The following is a 14,429-nucleotide window of genomic DNA, read 5'->3' as shown; positions in this document are numbered from 1 at the left end:
AGCCCTTGTTACAATTGCCTTAATGTATCTTATAATACTCTGGGTACATAATCTCATATCGTTTCTCCATCGCTAGTTCAGATTCTTCCATCTCGTACGATCACACCAGCACTAACGCATTAAGTTCCATCAGAATGTCGAAGTTAAGCATACTGGGGCGAGAGTAATATTGGGATGGGTGACCTCCCTGGGAAGTATTGGTGTTGAGTTTCATTATAATCCTTGCCATAATGTATGGGGCACTCAACATAGCTCCAGATTTACCTCAGGGTTGTCTCGCGAGTCTTTATGTTTTGCCCTGTCCTTTCGTCTGTTATCTTGCATCTAGTATCGGCGTAGACCTTAAACTCCACGATCCTCTATTCACTTTGTGTTCTCCTCATTTTCTACCATAGGAGGCTTTCTATTCCTTTTTCTTTGGTTATTTATCTATCGCAACATCATTTGCGACTAACTCTATAACCAACATTTTGGCTTTTGGTCTAGCATGCTGTCATTATCCTTCGTAATATCTCTTAAGTTATTCGGTATCCTTTTATGGTTACACTCTTGTGCTTTTGTATGCAGTCGCCTTCTAGTTTTATGTTCTTTAGGGCATTATCGCAAACTTCTTATCGCTGCCTTATGTAGCATTATGGCTTCCATCCAATTATTGGTAGCTTCTGTACCTTTCTAACTTGGTTCGGCAAGATATCTTATTGAAGTTCAGACGCCTATCTCAAATATATTTCCATATTAATTACCTCCTCCTATTTTTACCATTTCCTCATTAACTTTCCCCCTTTAGAGGGTATTCGTACTTTCATTTGCTTGTACCTTTCTCTGTCTCTTTGTCCAGTCTCAATTTCGCCCAATCTCTTCCTCCAATCTACTTGGGACTGCATCATGTCTCCGTCTATCTTCATATTTTATAATCGGACTATCCGCGTATGGAGCCTTTGCTAAATCACGAAACGATGAGAACTTTTCCATACATAGTACGACATCTCCTTTATTAATTTGTACTTGAGTAGTGGGGCTCATGGAACAACTCGTCCAAGGCCACCTTCTACTTATCTTCATCAAAATTTAACTAGTACTTGTAGTCGTTCCAATCTCAATTAGGCAGTGTTAATATTCCGACGATAACTATTCTAGGTTTTCTTGAAGTAGTGGCTTTCCCAACCTATATCCCTTGTTTCTTGGGATGAATGGAAGTTGTGCCATTTATTCCTTAAGTTTGTCGTCTTTGTCTTTTAAGGGTTCCACTGTTTTTGGGTCGATGTTGTGCACACGCGTTATTCCTTAATATCTTAAGCTCCATACCCTTACTGCGTACTCAACACAAGATTTTAACTTAATCGACGTATATCAGGTGCGCCTTACTAGTGGTCCTACTTTATCCTTCTATAACTGTATCACACTGTTCAATTCATACTTAGATATCCCCCTTGTAGTTCATACTCATATTCAGTTCCTGACATCTCTTTAAGGTGCTTCTATTCGAAGCTCTTTCCCTAATTAGTCGATGGAGAACTATAAACTGTTATCGTAAACCATTTTCCAACCATTGTTGGAAGAAACCAGAATCTCTTAAACATTACAATACTTCTATTAATACTTGACCTACCTGGTCTCCTTCTGAGTTTATCCTCGAGTTATGAACAACTCATCTAATTTACAATAAGAGTTGGGGGCTTGGTATTTTTTTCAAAAAGAGTGAAACTCATTCGCGGGGCATCTTATCCTTCACCCTGAGTCCTCTGTTTATATTCCTACAGTATAAATATGGTTGGAGATACCATATTCTGAACTTTACTACTTAAATAAGCTTTTGTTCCTCTGAAATAAAATTCTTCAAGTGAAAAGGGTGCCCCTTATCGGCGACCTGAAGGATACCTCTTACAGCTTTAGTTAAACACAGTAGGGGAACTTGGTATCAATTTCTCAGACATTTTGAAATTCTATGCTTCATTTCCTTTTCCCTATTCTGGGAAAATTTTGGCAGAGTTTCCCCTCTCTCTCTCTCTATATATATATATATTCATGTCACAGCTGCACAAGGCTTTCAATATCATCTCATCTCGCAGCCACATAGGGCTTTCAACGTCAACAATAATATAAAAATACTGGACTTACCTCATATGTCCAACTTCAAATTGCATCTGTTGCACTTCCTGTCTGTTTTCCTTTCAGGTTTCACTTTATATTTCAATATTACTTCAATAACTTACCCGACGGATATCTTCTGTGCCTTTACTTTACTTACCTACGTGCTTCGTAATGTCCCATATCGTCAATTACTTCCTTCGGCTAATACCGTCCTTTTGTTAAGATCCAAGGTTAGTATAAGGAATTTTTCTATGACTCGGATCTAAAGCACGATCTCAGATGTAGAACTAAGGTAACACCGTAAATATCTTGTAGCTTTCTGTTTATAGATGTGGCGCGCAACACATCAATAAACAAGACTCTACTAGACATGGTCTGTAGACATTCCGAGGATGAACTGCTCTGATACCACTTCTGTCATGACCCAACCCCATAGGCTACGACTGGGGTCCAACCTGGACCCCCTATATACCTAGCTATCAGTTGTGGTCACATTGAACTGTAAATAAAACAATATTATGTAACAGAGCCCCACTGGGCGATAATATTTACATATACCTGTAGCCCTTTTTGTTTGTATTACAACATGATAGGGCACGCAAGACGACAAGGCTGCCATAATATACTAACATGTACAATATATCATATAGACCCAGCTGAACCAAACTGACATATACAACCCACATATACATGTCTGTAGACCTCTAAAAATATAATGACAACATATGGCGAGACTGGGACCCCGCTATACCCCCCAAATGGACAAAATAATGTTGTACATTAGTGGACTGTATCAAAAACTAGGCCTCGATACAACGGATCCTCTTCCAGCTGAGCTGCGTGGAATCCTAAGCTGATAGACTCCTAAAACCTATATCTATACCTGCAGGCATGAACGTAGCCCCCCGAGAAAGGGGATCAGTACGATATATGTATTGAGTATGTAAAACGTAACATAGTACAACTTGAGGTATATCCAAAATAGAGAAGCAAGGGAACCAATTATCAAATCAGAAACATGTACCAGTGTTCTGTGAATCACAAAAATATGCATGCTCAAATTTTCAATATAGCCGGCCCTTTCAGGGATCCGGTGAATCATATTTGTAGTATCAGTATCAGGCTCCATGCCATTGTTACCTTATTACAACACATCATCATTATATATATATACATACGTACCTGACCCTCTAGTGAAGGGCTCAGTGGACAATGCAGTGAGTTGTCCATGATAACGGACCCAGCCCAGGACTCGGTGAAAGAAGGGTTACTGTATACACGAGTAGAGTAGTGAGAAAAAAAACACAGTTTAAATCATTATCTAAGACTCAATGAAGTCATCAAGTGAACCATCAACTGGGGATCAGGGCAAAAGGTATCTGACGTATGCTCTCTAACTGTCACTAAGGACTATGTAAAAAGGTGTTTTTAGAAATCTTAGACATATGCCAATGTGAAATATCTTATAGCAGTCCAAGCATTGATTATCTCAGAGCCTTTGTTTTTTTTAAAAACAAGAGTTTAGTTGAATCAATTGTTATACAGTCATATAGAAGACTCGAAGATAGCAGCTTACTACTTTAAAGTTTAACATTCAAAAGTGAGTGAGGATCCTGAAGTCATATTCAGAACCTGGGAATGAAATTACCCCCAAAGCTCATATCATATCCTGCTTACATCTAAGACATGCCAAAAGAGAAAAGATAGGCTTTACATACCTATACCAAAAACATACCAAGAGAAGCTTCACATACCTCTTGGGAGTTACTCTTTATCTTGCTCGTCTCATCGTTCACTGAACCTATCCAATATGAAATTAATACGAATATCAACTACACTTATCTTTCGAGCATCTTAAGTTACACCTTAGTATTAATGGAATCAATTTCCTTAGTCGTTTCCTCGACTAGTTCTTTAGTTTGTTAAGGCGTTAACGAAAATTGGGCAGCACCTCTCCTATAATGTGCCCTATCAACATTTCCAATTAGGTCACCAATACCTACATCCAACCAACAACAACAACCTACAGCAATTCACACCAACCATATATAACATAAACTACAAACGACTTATTCAAAATATGATATCAAAATAGGGTTTCTAGTTTCCATTTTTGCCAAACCTTTAACTGTACAAAGAGGGGGGTCATGTGGATGAAACCAGAAGCTCCCCCACCTCATTTAGAACATATTTACACCCTGAAACCACAAGCCACACCCCTGCAGAAGCACCTCACAAGAACAACACTTTATTTCGACAACAATTCAACTATAGCGACTTCAATTTAGTTTATTCCGAAAGTTGAAGTTTTTACGACTTTTTCCCAACTTCCAGCAGCCCAAAAGGTGTGTAATACACCCTATAATAACACCATAATTTCCAAATTTAAATGATAATCCTTACCTTACCCAAAATTGGCCAAAACTAGCCAAAATTGTGCCTCAGAACTTTTTCTAGCGCGACTTGAACGCCGTGGCTGCTTTCTGTCCGATTTTTGCTGCACCAAGCCATGATTTTATACATATAATACCTCTAGATCATCGTGGTATACGCTAGATAATTAATTCACGGAACGAAATCGGGACTTACCTATTTTTTTTCCCTTGGCCGCCCTCTTTTTCTCTCTAGCTTAGGGTTTTTAGTTCCTTTGTTGCTGCTGCAGTTTGTAAATACAAACTGAACATATTACATGATATACATGTATATTGGTGGTCCTAGGAGGCGACACATTTCAGCCAATAAGGGGGACACGTGTCCATCCCCTATTGGGCACCGTATCTATGCAAGCAAGGAGAGGTTGCCACATGGCAGTGGGGCCCACCTCCTCCAAGCAGGTGGGTCACCTACTTGACCCCAAGTAGGTGGGTCACCTGCTTACTTAGGTGCTGCCACGTGTCACCCTCCCATTGGCTGCCCCACGCAATTTTTTTCCTCCTCGTGGGTTTGTAATCTCGTTTGTAATCTCGTCTCACTTTAAGAGCCTATGAAACCCTTGCTACATAAGCTTTGTATGTAATCAAGTAACTCACGTATGTAAGACTTCTAAATTAGTAGTTTACATAGATAAGTCGATTCCTACGACTCGTTACTTGGCCTCCAACTCCTTTCGACTTCTCTTGACCCTATTTCCAACCTTCCCTACCATGAGGTATCACATTCTCCCTTCTTAGAGTAGTTGAATAGGGTCGTAACTTAAGTGGATCATATACTAGCTTCTAAGTAACTAAAGGAACCTTCCGCGTTCAAATATGTGGGGTGTAACAATTTTGACACATGTCTATGGTTCCTAATGCTCCATTTAGTCCTCCGTGACACCTAGCAGGTACTTCAATTAATTCTAAGTGATGGTTCACTTGATGACTTCATTGAGTCTCCGATAATGATTTAAACTGTGTTTTGTTTCTCACTACTCTACTCATGTATATTGTAACACTTTTTTCATCACGCATGGGCCGAGAATAGTAATCGTGCACAATCTACTGCATTGTTCATCGTGCCCTCACTAGGAGGCTGGGTACGTATGTATATATATGATGATGTGATGATGTGTTATAATAAGGAGGTAATGGTTCTACAAATATGATTCACCGGATCCCTGATAGGGCCGACTATATTGTAAAAACTGAGCATGCATGATTTTACTTCCCAAGGTACAGGTTTCTGATTCGATATTTTATTCTCTGCTTCTCTATTTCAGATATGCTTCTAGTTATGCTATGCTATATTATATTTTACATACTCAGTACCTATGTGGTATTGACCCTCTTTCTTCGTGGGGCTGCGTTCATGCCCGTAGGTACAGGTTCACAATTTAGGTATCCGCCAGCATAGGAGTTCCACTAAGCGGTCCAGAGGTGCTCCATTATACTGGAGCCTGATTTTGGGTACTAAACCTTGATGTATATATTCATTTTGTTTATGGGTACGGCGGGGGCCCTGTCCCGCCTTATGATATAGTTTTTCTTACTCTTAAAAGTCTGTGGATACGGATGTGGGTTGTATGTATGTGGGTTATGTGTGTATATGGGCTGTATATGAGTTGTATATGAATTTTATATGAGTTGTATATTAGTGGTATATGAGTTGTAGATGTGTGTATGTACAGCTGTGCTGATATGACTTATGAATTGGGGAGTTCCTTGTGTGGTGGCGGCCTTGTCGGCTCATATATATGTGTACTATAGAATAACCCTATACGTTACAATAGCCCTTATCGTCTTTTATGTTTTCTTACCTAGTAGTGCATTTTAAGTATAAACAGGAGACGGGCTTTATGTAGAAGGCAGGGTTAAATGTAGGTGTCCAGTTAGGATACCTGTCATGGCCTACGGGGTTGTGTCGTGACAAAAGTGGTATCAGAGCGATTCCTTCTTGAAGTGTCCATAGACCGTGTCTAATAGAGGCTTTTTATTGGTGTGTTGTGCACCACATCTATAAACAAGAGGCTACATGGCATTTAGGATGTTTCCTTTATTTTATGTCTAAGATTGTGCGATAAATCCAAGTAATAGGAAATGAAATTCCTCATACTAACTAGTGATTTCAGTAGAAGGACAACATCGATAAAAGAAAGTAATTGACGATATTAAGAGTTACACAGCACGCAGATAAGTAAAGGAACGAAAGATATATGTCAGGTAAGACATGGAAGTGCTATTGACATAGAAAAGTAGACGGGGCAGTTCTAGTTGGACATATGAGGTAAGTCCATTATTTCATACTGCTGTTAATATTGGGCGCCCCATATGGCTGCGATATGGATGTATATATATGTTGGCCTTGTGAGGCATTATTGGCATTTTCTGCATGTAAGTTTGGGATAGTGAGAAAAATAGAGGAAACTCTGCCTAAATGTTTCTTAGAAACAAAAAGAAAAGGAGGTATAGGATTGAAATAAGGCTTGAAAGGTAGTTCCCATCGTTATGATAAGAGTTGATAAATCTACGAGTGTGGTTGACCCCAAAGAATAAGTTAACTATTGAATTGATGGTAATAGCAGTCAGGATAATTTCTCCCTAATAAACCTTTATAATTGCAGCAATGTTTACAAGAAAAGCAACAACTGTCCAGAAGAGCAAGTCAATAGAGGAAGAAATGGATCAGACCCCAAAGATTACGAGGACTTGTGCCCAGTTTATGACAGGGATTGTGTTTCGGTCGGCAAGCTCTGTAATGTTGCCACTTCTAGAAGGGTTTGGGCAGTAGTAGTCGCAGAACCTGAGGCCCCAGTATTTGAACCTTAAGCTCCACAACTAGAGCCAGAGGATAGGGCGATGAGAGATGTAGTTTTATTACTGACCAGATTAGTGGCAGGGTAGGTTCGAAGGCATGGGTGAGGGAGAAACGGGTAATACAGAAGGCAATAGCCCGATAGGGGGTATGACAGAGGTCAACATAAGAAAGCTAGATCGGCTGGTGATACGGGGAAATTCCAAGGCAGACTCTTTCAGCATCACAGTGAATATCCTTCCCAACCAACCTCGAGTGCACCCTCTCAGTTCCCAGGTTGGGGATTCGATAGTACGGGATGTTCAGGAGTCGGTCAAAATTCCAGGGTGCCAAGTCCACAGATGGGCAACAATTTGTGTCAGTCAAGGCCACCTTTTCCTCAGTGTCCTCATTGTGATAGGACTCATTTGAAGAAATGTCGTTATGGGACAGGTGCTTGTTTTATGTGTGGCCGTCAAGGCAATTTCATGAGAACATGTCCATTTAGTAGCAGGTTTAGTGGTATAGCTCCGCCTATGGGGAAAGTTGCGGGTTCTTCTTCTTCTTCAGCAGCTATATGCCCGGTAGGGCGGGGTACTTATATACCAGCAGAGCGTGGTAGAGGCCATGGTGGACCTTCCAGTTCTAGCAGTCCTTCGAGTCGTATTCATGCCTTAGCTAGCAGAAAGGACCGACAGGCACCACCAAATATGGCTATAGGTATATTACAAATTTTCTGTCAGGATACACATACATTAATAAACCTAGATTCTACTTTATTGTATATGCATCTTCTTTTGTTGCCGGTAGGGCCAGAATGAAGCTCGAATTAACAGATCTGTTTGAGGTAACAACACCAACATGGGCCTTTATTATAGAAAAGCAAGGTGAGAATGGATAGTTGTAAATTTAAAGGTATAAGTGGAACGAAATGGCGATAGGATAGACCTGTTGTTAGACAAATTTGAGAGGTTACTGAGAAGGCAAGCATCGGGTGTATGACAAGGGTAAAAGCTTTTGAGGTATAAAGAAGGATTCTGTATATGTGACGCCATCTTAGAAAATAGTGAGATCCTTCAAGGATAAGTAATGTAGGGTTGTGGAACAACCGCTGTACTGCGAAGTCATTAGGAAAAAAAGAGTGGTATCCCTTTGGGAGTAAGATAGTATTATGCCCAAGTTTGAAACATGTGTCAGCAGAGTATCAGTGCCCCAGAAGGAGGAATTTGAAATGATGATAAGCACCTTCTACTAGTGTTAAGGTCTCGTATGTAGGTAACCTAAGGTATAGGTAGGGTACGGTCTACTAAAGGTGTTGGAAAAGACTCATACGCATTTAGAAGGCTGGAAATAAATAAACAATGGCATGGCTTTACCTTGAAGGGGGAAAGTGGATATGAGATACACAAGCATAAGGTGAAACCAACCGACACTACAACATGTTAATGTGAATATTTAAAACTTCAAAGGAAATCCCATGCTGGAACAAGCTAGGAAGGTCTAAAAGCCAGCCATAATGGATAGAAGCAGTGATATCTAAGACCGTGCGGGGAACAATTAACAGAGACCCTAACGAATGGGTATATATAAAAAAGACTGAATACAATAGAAGAAGTTAAATCAAATGACCAAAAAGGGACATGGTCATGGTGGGACTAAAAATCTACCCCTATACTAGTTGAAAGATAACAGGAAAAAGGGAAGGGTGAAACATGAAGACTATTAAGACGATGCTAAGATAAATCTTGGACAAAGTTGAGTGCCTCGCACATTATTGCAGGGGTTGCAATGAAACGCGACACGAAGACTTCCTAGGGAGGTCACCCATCCAATATTACTCTCGCCAAAGCACGCTTAACTTCGAAATTCTGATGGACCTTAGCGCGTCAGTACTGGTATGATTGCGCGAGATGGAAAAATCTGAACTAGCGACGGAGGAATGACATGAGATTATGTACCTAGAGTATTATAGGTTATGCTGAGGGAATTATAAAACAGGGGCTTAAGCAAATGGGCATAGTTAGCTGATTACTAACCGATGGCGCAATTGTATGCCACAGTTCATCAACGTAGCTCCAGTTCATGATAGGCAAACCATGGAACGGCTACACAGGCCTGTGGATAAGGAAATTTTGACACCACATGGAAAACACCTCTGAGGGGCAAAAAGCAAAACCCAAAAGGTAAGGGTACCAATTAATGTCGTTTAAAGAAGGCAAGAGGTAATACACGGGGTCGAAGATTTCACAATACGACCTTGGCTATAAGACTCACTTTGCATTCTATGGGTAGAGGACTCTGGAGGAAATGTTACCTGCAGAGTAATAATATTAACCCATGATCCTTTAATCAAAGGCTACCTACTTAGTTGAGAAGGTGTGAAATTATAGGGTGAAGGGGGTAGGACCTTACAGAATCCCCATAGTTACTATCTCAAATGATAGAGCCTAAGTTACAGTTAACGACCGAAGGTCAGTTCATGAAGAAACGGAGAGGACAGATAAGGCTTCGTACACTACGTTACCTTTAGACTGATGGACAGACTAGGTCAACTAGATATATGTAGATGATATGTTGGGGACCTATGCAGTTGGCCCCAAAGGTAACTCAGAAAATTGGCTACTACCTGTCAGGAGTACTTATGATATTAACTATCGTTTTAGTATCCGGATGGCCCCATATGAGATTTGGTAGGGTAGATAGTGTGGGTCACTAATTGGTTGGTTTGGTGTTAGTAAAGCGCAACTAATAGGCCTCGATATAGGCAGTAGAAAAGGTGAAGCTCATTTGGGAGAGGTTATTAGCTTCCCTTAGTCGACAAAAGTCATATGCAGACAATCGACATCGAGCTTTCGAATTTCAAGTAGGTAATTGGGTGTTCTTAAAAGTGTCTCCCATGAAAGAAGTAATGAGGTTCGGCAAGAAAGGGGAGCTGAGCCCAAGATATATTAGACCTTACCTGATCCTTTGTCGAATAGGCAAAGTGACTTACGATCTAAACTTACAACGGACCTAGAAGTCGTACATCTAATTTTCCACGTGTCAATGCTTCGTAAGTGTATGGGTGATCCATCCTGGGTACATACCATAGACGATATCTAGGTCACAGAGGAATTAGCCTATGAAGAGCAACTTATTGCCATCTAGATCGATGAATTAGAAGACTGTGGACTAAGGACATAGCTTCGGTCAAGGTGTTGTGGTGAAATAGGAATCGTGAAGAAATAACCTGGGATGCTGAAGAGGACATGAGACAAAAGTATACGTACCTGTTCCTGGTATCTACAGGTAATCCCAACTCCTGGAACTTGTATATTAATTATTTGGATGAAAATATGTGTTATCTCAATAGAAAGAAACCTCCTTACAATCTATATGAACTCTTACGGGAAGTTTTATGTAACATTCGGGGATGAATGTTCTAAAGGGGGGAAGGATGTTACACCCCACACTTTTAAACTTAAAATGTCTCTTAAGTTCCTAAGACATTACCATGAGATCCGGTTAAGCTACGACACCATCAAACGAATCTAAGGAAGGGAGAATGTGATACCACATAGTAGAGAAGGTTGGAAATATAGTCATAAGGATACAGAAGGAATTGGAGGCCAAATATTGAGTCGTAGGAATAGATTTACCTATGTAAGCTCCTAACTTAGAAATCTTACATACCTAAGCTATTTGAGTACATACCAAGCTTGCATAGCATGGATTACATAGGCTCTTAATATAAGACGAGATTACGAACCTACGAGGAAGAGAAAAAAAGACTCGTGGCAGCCAATGAGGGAGTGACACATGGAAGCACCTCAAGAAAGTAGGTGACCCACCTACTTGGAGTCAAGTAGGTGACCCACCTTCTTAAAGGAGGTGGTCCCCACTTCCACGTGGCATCCCCTCCTTCAATGCATGGATGCGGTGGCCCAATAGGGGATGGACACATGTCCCCCTTAGGTGATGAAACATGTCACCCCCTAAGACCACATATATGTATGTATATATACTTCAGCTTTCATTCATTAAATCTGCAGCAAACAAAAAAAGAAGAACTAACCCTAAGTCTAGAGAGAAAAAAAGGACGGCTAGGAGAGAAAAATAGGTATGTTCTAATTTTGATCCATAAATTAATTATTTAAGATATCCTACAGTGATATAGCGGTGTTTAATAACATAAAAATCCATTTTGGGGAAGCAAGAACGAGCTACAAACAGTCCACAACTTCCAGCACGCTAAAAAAGTTTCTGAGGCACAATTTGGGCTAGTTTTGGCCAATTTCGGGTAAGGTAAGGTTTCTCCTTTAAATTTGGACTTTATGGGATTGTTATGAAGTTTATTATGTACCTTCTATACTGATGGAAGTATAAAAAAGTCGTGGACATGCTCAGCGAAAGAAACAATCAAAATTGAAGTCATAGTTAAATTGTACTCGAAATGAGGCGTTGTGTGTGTGGAGGCTGCTTCTGGTGGTGTGGTATGTGTTTCAGGGTATGAATGTGTCCTAAAAGAGGTGGGGGAGCTGCTGGTGGAAGCCACACGACCCCCGCTTCGTATAGTTAAAGTTTTTGCAAATTGGAAACTAGTAACCTTATTTTGGTGTCGTAGTTTCTAGAGAGTCATTTGGAGTTTATATTGTGTAATGTTGCCATGTTATACATATATATGTGCTTCTGGTTAAGTTTTTGGTTGGCTGTAGGTATTAAGGACATAATTGGGGATTCGGATAGGGCACATTATAGAGGAGATGCTGCCCGATTTCCGTTAACTCTTTATCTAGTTAAAGAACTAGTCAAGAAGATGTGCGAGGAAATGAATTCTATGAATACTAGTAGGTAGTATAAGATGCTGGAAAGTCGAAGGATGTTCATACTCATATTGCTTTCATGTTACTTAGGTTCAAAGGACGACAAGATGACCGTGACAAAAGGTAACTTGTAAGAGGTATGTAAAGCCTATCTTTTCTCTTTCTTTTGGCATGTCTTAGATGTAACGAGGATATGATATGAGCTTTGGGGGTAATTCCATTCCCAGGTTCTGAATATGACTTCAGGACCCTCACTCACTTTTGAATGTTAAACTTTAAAATAGTAAGCTACTATATTCGAGTCTTCAATAGGTTACATAGTAACTAGAGGTATAGGCCTCTATCCTTAAGGGCTCCACGAGGACAGATTTATGGATCTTATAAGTTGTTTGGCTACATTTTAACATATGTTGATGGTTCCTAACGCTCCATTTAGTCCTCCGTGACACCTAGCAGGTACTTCAATTAATTCTAAGTGACGGTTCACTTGATGACTTCATTGAGTCTCCAATAATGATTTAAACTGTGTTTTATTTCTCACTACTCTACTCGTGTATATTGTAACACTTCTTTCATCACGCTTGGGCCAAGAATAGTAATCATGCATAATCCACTGCATCGTTCATCATGCCCTCACTAGGGGACTGGGTACGTATGTATATATGTGATGATGTGATGATGTGTTGTAATAAGGAGGTAATGGTTCTACAAATATGATTCACTGGATCCCTGATAGGGCCGACTATATTGTAAAAATTGAGCATGCATGATTTTACTTCCCAAGGTACAAGTTTCTGATTCGATATTTTATTCTCTGCTTCTCTATTTCAGATATGCTTCAAGTTATGCTATGCTATATTATATTTTACATACTCAGTACCTATGTGGTACTGACCCTCTTTCTTCATGGGGCTGCATTCATGCCCGCAGGTACAAGTTCACAATTTAGGTATCCGCCAGCATAGGAGTCCCACTAAGCGGTCCAAAGGTGCTCCGTTGTGCTGGAGCCTGATTTTGGGTATTAAACCTTGATGTATATATTCGTTTTGTTCACGGGTATGGCGGGGGCCCTGTCCTACCTTATGTTATAGTTCTTCTTACTATTAGAGGTCTGTGGATATGGATGTGGGTTATATGTATGTAGGTTGTGTGTGTATATGAGCTATATATGAGTTGTATATGAGCTATTATATTAGTGGTATATGGGTTGTAGATGCGTGTATCTACAGCTGTGATGATATGACTTATGAATTGTGGTATTCCCAGTGTGGTGGCGGCCTTATCGGCTAGCGTATATGTGTACTATAGAACAAACCTATATGTTAAAACAACCTTGTCGTCTTGTATGTTTTCTTACCTATTAGTGCATTTTAAGTATAAACAAGAGACAGGTTTTGTGTAGAAGGTAGGGGTACACATAGGTGTCCAGTTAGGGCACCCATCACGGCCTACAGGGTTGGTTTATGACATTCAAATTGTTTTAACAAGGGTGTGGGTGCTTCTGGTTACAACCACATGACCCTCCATTTGGTATGATTAAAGATTTTGCGAAACAAACATTAAAAACTCTATTTTTTTATCGTAGTTTGGATCTAGTTGTTTTGAGCTTGTATTGTGTAAGGTTGAAGTGATTTACTTGTAAACATGCTGCTGGTTGTTGTTGTTGGTATGGTTGTTGAAATTATGGCCATGTTGAAATCTCGGGGATGTTGAAGTTATAGGAGAGATACTGCCCGATTTTTGATAGGTTTGGAACTAGTAACGAACTAGTCGAGGGTAATGGATAAGGAAATAACTCCTAGGAGTACTTGGGTGTAGAGTTGGAAATTTTTAAGTTAAATGTCATTAACCTTAGTATTACTTTCATGTTACATAGGTTGAAGAAACGATAAGGTGAACGTGTAAAAGTAATCCGTAAGAGGTATATGTAGCTATCTTCTTTTCTTTTGGCATGTCTTAGCCTTAAGTGACTGCGTACGAAATGTAGGGATAATTCCATTCATAGAACTCCAATTATTACTCATAAGTCTTATTCACTTCTCGATGGTAAAATTCCTATACTAGTGGAGTTATTGCCTCTCAAGGCTTCTATATGATGGAGAGTAGTAAGTATGTGAAGTTATCTCCTTTCTCTTGGCATGTTTTGGCATAAGTATGTAAAGCTACCCTTCTTTCCTCTTGATATGTATTTGACATAAGTGTTATGCTATGATTGTAAGGTAATGCAATAATAAGGTTATGATACCGAGCCCATGATGGGCCATGTTATACCCCATACCTTTATGCTTTGTAACGTCTTCTTAAGGTTCTTGAAAGTTGTCCCGTGAC

The sequence above is a fragment of the Solanum dulcamara genome, chromosome 11, assembly GCF_947179165.1.
Source record: "Solanum dulcamara chromosome 11, daSolDulc1.2, whole genome shotgun sequence".
Taxonomy (NCBI): Eukaryota; Viridiplantae; Streptophyta; class Magnoliopsida; order Solanales; family Solanaceae; genus Solanum; species Solanum dulcamara.
This window is presented reverse-complemented; position numbering follows the sequence as displayed.